The sequence below is a fragment of the Lolium rigidum genome, chromosome 1 (assembly GCF_022539505.1).
Source record: "Lolium rigidum isolate FL_2022 chromosome 1, APGP_CSIRO_Lrig_0.1, whole genome shotgun sequence".
Classification (NCBI taxonomy): domain Eukaryota; kingdom Viridiplantae; phylum Streptophyta; class Magnoliopsida; order Poales; family Poaceae; genus Lolium; species Lolium rigidum.
In genome coordinates, this window is record NC_061508.1 from 339,971,005 (window position 1) to 339,978,640 (window position 7,636).

Sequence of the window (7,636 nt, forward strand, 5' to 3'; positions counted from 1 at the left end):
ATTGCCACCCTCATCCTTACGAAGAGAATAAACATCATCAATGGAGATAGAGTTGGATGAGGTACCAATAGTGCAAAAAGAGGAGATGTGGCCCTTCTCACGGCATATGTAGCAAGTTCTTTTCTTCTCCTTCTTCTTACTAGATTTCTCCACAATGGGAGCATTGGCTTGATTCTTCTTGGGAAGTGGAATTTCTTCAACTTGAGGTTGAATATGAGTTTGAGCATGAGGCCGCTTCCCTTTTTGCTTCTTCTTCAAAGGGCAAGATCTAACATGGTGCCCTTCAATTTTGCACTTGAAGCAAACAATCTTGGCCGGGTCTTTGACTTGTACTTGGCCCTTCTTCTTCTTGTTGTTGTTGTTGTTGTTGGACCTGTTCTTGTTGTTGGATTTGAATCCAAGTCCACTCTTATTATTGGGGGATTGTTGCACACTTAACATCGTGTCAAGTTTGCATTTCCCTTCATGACTCTTTACCAAGTCGGTCTTCAAAGAAGTGACTTGGGCCTTGAGCTCTTTGATTTCCTATACATGGTTAGTAACAACACAAGTACTAGAGGAAGTAGAACCTTCATTGTTAGAGCAACAAGGCAAGGAAGATAATTCATCACAAGATTTAGCAATACTATGAGTGGATGAATTACTAGGACTAGCACATGGCAATATAGCTTTTTGGGTAGTAGTGCTAGTATCCACATGAGGCTCACAAGGTGTTGCCTTTGATATGATAGCCTCATGAGCTAACTTTAGCCTATCATGGGAGGCTAGAAGATCCTCATGGGAGCTAGAAAGCTTTCCATGATTTTCTTCCAATTTCCCATAATTGCTAGTTAGCAATTCAAGTTGAGCCCTTAGCTCAACATTCTCCTTCAAGATAGATGCTTCACAAGAAGTGGAGTTAGTAGCACAAGCATCATCACAAGACATATTAAGAAGAGAGGGTAACATAGCATGCTCTTTTAAATAGGAAGCTTGAAGTTGCTCATGGGACTTGGTGAGGATAGAGTGTTCGCTCTCCAAGACCTTGTGGGCCTTGTCTAGATCATCTAGATCCTTAACAAGTTTATCATGACCAACACCAACTTTGCGATTTTCCTTTTTAAGCATTTTTACTTGAGCTTTAGCATGGTCTCTTTCCTTAGTGAGTTTAGAAACTATTTCATTTTGAGACACTTCAAGGGTTTCAAGTTGCTCTTCAAGAGAGGCTATGGTCTCTTGTTCTTCTTCAAGGTCATTCTTTAGGGATGCTACATCATTGGCATACTCTCGTTCAAGAGCACCCTTTTTATCAATGGTGTTCTCATGCATCCAAATAAGTTTTTGGCTCTCAATAGCGGTAGTCAAGATTTCAAAGAAGTGAGTGCTAGCAATTTTATCTTTGCAAATAACCTTGAATACGCTCTCACCCTTATCGCGTAGAGAGACAACCCAATCCTCTTCTTCATATTCATCCTCATCCTTATCACCACGAGACATATTAGGTTCCATGGTAGGAGGTACCGTGGAACCCTTGGCCATAAGGCATATATGAGGATCGTGAGATAAAGATGAGGAGTTACTTGAGGCTCCTTTCAAGATCTTGTCTTGACCAATAGAATCTTTGGTTTCCTCTACAATGTTAGTCACACAACAACTAGAGGAAATAGAAGCATTTTTATCATGGCCACAAGACAAAGCAAGCATATCATCATTAGATTTATTCAAGCAACTTACACATGATATGCAAGGACTATCAACACAAGCATGTACATCATTTCTAGTGCTAGATGTGTTTAAGTCCAAAGATGAACCATTGCAATGAGATAGAGATGAAGAATCATCAATAGTAAGCTCAATATCAACATTGCAATTTTCATCACCACTCACCATATCATTACCTTGTGTCTTACCACACTTTGGTGAAGTGGATGAAGATGAGAACTCATCACGGCCGGAAGTGGAAGCAATACAATCATCCTCAATAATATTGGACACATCATATTTGTCTTGAAGCTTTGTCCATAATTCATGAGCGCTCCCAAAAGGCATGATTGAAGAAGTAACTACATTGCTCACAACAATGGAAAACACATGAGAAGCAAGAGCATCGAGACAAGAGTTTTTCTTCTCCTCATAAGATAAATTTTGGGGATCCTTAGGAGAAGAAAAACTCATGTCAATAAATCGCTCCATGTTCGGGGAAATACCCCGCAAAATATTAAGCACATAAATTTTCCATAGATCATAGTTTGTGCCATCAAATATAAACAAGTTATTGTGATCTAATCCCCTAACTGACATCTTTACTCTCAAGGCGGTGAAGCCTAAGAATGAGAGACCTTGCTCTGATACCAATTGAAAGGACACGGATGTCGCCTAGAGGGGGGTGAATAGGCGATTTAAAACTTTTACGAGATGGACTTAACAAATGCGGAATAAAACTAGCGTTTACTTTGTCAAGCCCAAAGCCTATATACTATGGTTCACCTATGTGCACCAACAACTTATGCTAAGCAATACAAGCAAGTATGTGATAGCAAGATATATATAACTTCAAGCACGATGGCTATCACAAGGTAAAGTGCATAAGTAAAGAGCTCGGGTAAAGAGATAACCGAGGCACGCGGGAGACGATGATTTATCCTGGAGTTCACACTCTTGCGAGTGCTAATCTCCGGTGGAGAGGTGCGGTTGCTTAGTGCTCCCGAACGCCACAAGAGGCTCACCTTGAGGTGTGGTTGCTCGATGCACACCAACGCCACAAAGGCCTCACCCCAAGATGCGGTACTCACACCACACACCGAACGCCACGAAGGCGCCTCACCTAAATCTCCGGTGACCCCCGCCACAAAGGCCTAGGTCACGGTTCCACTAAGGGATTTCCTTCGAGGCGGAAACCGGGCCTTACACAAAGATTGGGGCACACATCCACAACTTAATTGGAGGCTCCCAACAAATCGCCACAAAGGCCTAGAATCCGTCTAGGGTTCCAAGAACCCAAGAGTAACAACTTTCTTGCTTTCACCTCCACGAATCACCGTGGAGAACTCAAACCGATGCACCAAATGCAATGGCAAGAACACCACAAAGATGCTCAAGTCCTTCTCTCTCAAATTCCAACAAAGCTACAAAAGCTATTGGGGGAATAAGAGAGGAAGAACAAAGGAATTCACAAAGAACACCAAGATCAAGATCTAGAGAGTTCCACTCACAAAGAGATGGATTTGATTGGTAGAAATGTAGATATAGATCTCCTCTTCCTTTTCCCTCAAATGGATTCAAGAATCATTGGAGGAGTAGAGGGATGTGGAAAGCTCTCAAGGTCAGCAATGGTGGAGAGCCAAAGGAGGAAGAAGAAGTGGTGAGAAAGAGGAGGAAGAAAGCCTTAAATAGGGGTCTTAGATTTCTGCCCGTTGGGGCCAAAATCGCGACAGGCCGGCAGTGCCGGCCTTGTTCCACCGGCAGTGCCGGGGTGGCCGGCAGTGCTGGCCTTTTTCCACCGGCAGTGCCGGCCCGGCGGCGATGCCGGGGTGTTCCCGGCGGCAGTTCCGGCCCCCGGTTTTTGCCCAAACACCCGATACGAAAACCTTAATAACTTTTGCATCCGGACTCCGATTTCGATGATCTTGGGCTCGTTGAAATCACAACAACAAGCTCTACAACAATATGCATAGAAACATCATAGTCCAGCAAAGTAGGATAGAAACAAATGGATAAAGATTTTACCTATCTATAAACAGCAAACCGGTAAAACCTCCAATATGGAAAATGCAACAACTTGAGTTAGGACACTCGGATTTAGGTGAAACCAATTTTGTTGTAAAGAAGATGAAAAGAGCTACCCCACAAAGAGTTAAAAGCTTAAGAACAAGTGGTGTAGGTTTTTCTATGTATTTTAGAGTGAAACCTCTCAATATGAGAAACCGAGAAAAACTCCAATATCGAAAACGCAACAAGTGATTCATGCGGAATCCGTTTTCGATGAACTAGAGCATGTCATGAGAATAAGCACAAGATCTAAAACACCATATGGATAAGATCCAAATAACAACCAAGAAAGATGATGAACCAAACTCGAAAACGCAACAAGTGATCTATGCGAAATCTGTTTTCGATGAACTAGAGCTTGTCATGAGAATAAGCACAAGCTCTAAAACATCACATGGATAAGGTCCAAATAACAACCAAGAAAGATGATGCAAGGATGCAAAGGTTTGAGCTCTCTCCGAACGATACGATCGAGTTACTCACTCGAGAGCCCTCTTGATAGTACGGCAACTAAACTATAAACCGGTCTCCAACTACACTATGAGACCGGTGAGAAAGAAACCCTATCAAGAGCAAACCTTATACTTGCGCATTCCACTTGAGCTCGATGACGACGATCTTGACCTCAACAAGATGGAACGCCTTTCTTGCTTGTGCTTGCTTGACGAAGTCTTGTGGATTGCTCCCCCATAATCCACCATGGGAGAGCTTCTTCTTCGGTGCATCTTCACATAACCATGACCACCATGTGGATTGCTCCCCCATAATCCACCATGGGAGAGCTTCTTCTTCGGCGCATCTTCACATATCCATGATCACCATATGGATGGGAAGACTCAAGCAAAGGATCTCTTCTAGATGGCTCATCTTGAACTTGCACTTCATTTCTTCATTCTTCATCATGTTGATGTCTTGAAGTAACTTGAGGGCTCACTTCATCTTCATCTTCAAGACATACTTGACACTTGATATCCTTCATCAATTTCTTCTTATTGCAACCTTGAAGCCAACATATGGTTCAAGAATTGCCTATGGACAACTCCTACAAATATAACTCAATGCAAACATTAGTCCATAGGGATTGTCATTAATTACCAAAACCACACATGGGGGCTCCATGCACTTTCAGCAGCTGCTCTCATAACAAGGACAAAGAGGAAGCCGTTCCACGCGATCGGCTCCGGCACGATGGCAAGCGCTACGTCACAGAGGGAGAAGTGAAGAATGTGCGATATCAGCGACCTCTCTCCGATCACCTCCTCAACAAATACGTGAGTCAATACGACCAACGCCGGCGATATGACGACGATGACGAAAGAGATCGTCTGGCTAGCAGAGACGCCAGGAGACAACGCCGGCATGATCGTGACGAGGAGAGATATGAGCGCCATGCCAAGGAGAAGTCCAGAGAACAAGACGACGTGGATAGACACTGGGACTGTCCCTTCTTCAGACACTGTTGGGATTCAGGAATGAGCCGATTGCCTACAATCGGCAACTGCCCAGAATGTAAAGAGAAGAAGAAGGGTGCAGGAGTGTTATCACCAGAATTTGACCGAGTCAGAGGTGGGCCGCGATCAAGATGGACGTGAAGAATATACATGGAAGAAATACGTGAATCGGCCTTGTGTACCAAGTTTGGGCTAGATTGCCCGTGTATCTGTAATATATTAGATCGCATCTTAGATTAGAAGATAGAGTTTTACCCGTGCACGGTTTAGTGCACGCCCACATTAGAAAGTCCCCTAGACTATAAATATGTACCTAGGGTTTATGGAATAAACAACAACCAACGTTCACCCCAAACAAATCTCGGCGCATCGCCAACTCCTTCGCCTCGAGGGTTTCTACCGGTAAGCACCATGCTGCCTAGATCGCATCTTGCGATCTAGGCAGCAGAAGCCTATCCCCGTTGTTCATGCGTTGCTCGTGCTTGAAGCCTTTTTGATGGCGAGCAACGTAGTTATCTTAGACATGTTAGGGTTAGCATTGTTCTTCGTATAATATGCTATCGTAGTGCGACCCTTGCATGTCTAGCCGCCCTTACGCCTATCTTAGGTGTAGGGGCGGCACCCGCTTGATCACTATTTAGTAGATTCGATCCGTTACGGTTGCTCCTTGATTCTTCAAGGATTAGTTTAACATCTGCAATAGTTAGGCCTTACAAAGGGTTGGAGGATCCAGCGGCGTGTAGGGTGTAGTTTGCTAGCCCTAGACGGGACGTTCCGAGGATCAACCTCGTGTTGGTTTTTAGGCCCTGTCTAGGATCGGCTTACGATCACCGTACGCGAGCGCGAGGCCCAATCGTGAGTAGGATGATCCGATTATGCGGTGAAAACCCTAAATCGTCGTAGATCGGATTAGCTTTATCTTGATCAAGCAGGACCACCATATATTCGAACACCTTGTACGAATCATGGGTGGATCGGCTCTTTGAGCCGATTCACAGGATAACCTGAGAGCCGATCGAGGCTCGTATTTAACGTTTACGTGTGTGCTCTGCAGGAAACTAAGCGAGGCATCATCCACACCTTCCTGACCAGGTATAGGTCGGGTGGCACGCCCTGCGACGAGCATCGGGCGCGTGACAGAAGGCTTTGCGGGCCGCCGCTCAGAGGGACTGGGGCCAGCCGCAGCCCTAAGTTGTTCCCGGCTCTCCTGTGTTGCCAGTCGTTGCCCGACGGTGGGTTTCTGACGCCAACACATTCTGGCACGCCCGGTGGGACCATCTTCTACATCCACCGCATCGCCATCTACATCTGAGATGGCGGAAAGCACTCCGGTCAAGTACGAGGATCTACCTGATGAGCTCAAGAAGAAGCATGACGAGATCAAGACAGTCCTCGAAGCCGAACTCATCGGCTCTTTCCACAGAACCCGCTCCCATGGCGTCAGGTGGAAGGGGTTCTCACCGGAAGGTGCACTCGATGGAGTGGATCTGTCCGCTCCGTCAGAAGAACGCACCAGGTCGCTGCGTCAGGAGATCAACTACATGGTGGCTCATTCGCTGCACCGTCACTCTGAAAGCCTGGTAAACATCTTGGAGCGTGTCGCTCTGCGCGTGGTCCAGGAAATCATGAGCCACCGGTATTCTCCGTCGGGGCCAGCTCTGGGGACTTTCACGGGGGAGATGCCACTCCAGCCCCATCCACCGCTGCCGCTCGCATGGGCAGCACCAGGAGTGCCGAACTCATCGGCATACGTCGTCTACAAAATTGGTGGTGATCCTAGTGACTACCAATTCCTGCCTGAGGCGCCTAAGGAGATCCCGCACGGATACGCGTGCGCATACATACCGGACGGCGGCACTCGGGCACTCTCGAACCGAGGCTGCGACAGCGAGGGCCTCGCGGGACAGCGGGAGGAACGTCGGGAGCAGATCTTGAAAAGCAAACGTGGCTAGCTAAGTACGCCACTCCGACGAACCTCCAGAGCTCAGCTCCTGCAGTTGGCTCAGAACTCGAAAAGCAAGCATGGCTGGCCAGGTATACCACCCCGACGAATCTTCATGGTCCATCGCCTTCGGCCATCACGGCGGATGAAATTTGTACGATCCTAAAGGACCAGTTCGGCATGATACCGAAAAGAAGGGCAATCGGCTATACCAAGCCGTACCCCAACGAGTACGAATTGATTCCGCTACCTCACAAATATCGGCTCCCTGACTTTACAAAGTTTAGTGGATCGGATGGTTCCAGCTCCATCGAGCATGTGAGCCGATATTTGGCACAGCTGGGCACTATCTCGGCATCGGACGAGCTGCGTGTGAGGTTCTTCGCACGGTCCCTCACGGGATCGGCTTTCGGGTGGTACGCATCGCTGCCACCGAACTCAATCCGGACTTGGAAGCGGTTGGAAGAGCGAGTTCCACCTACGGTACCACTCGGAA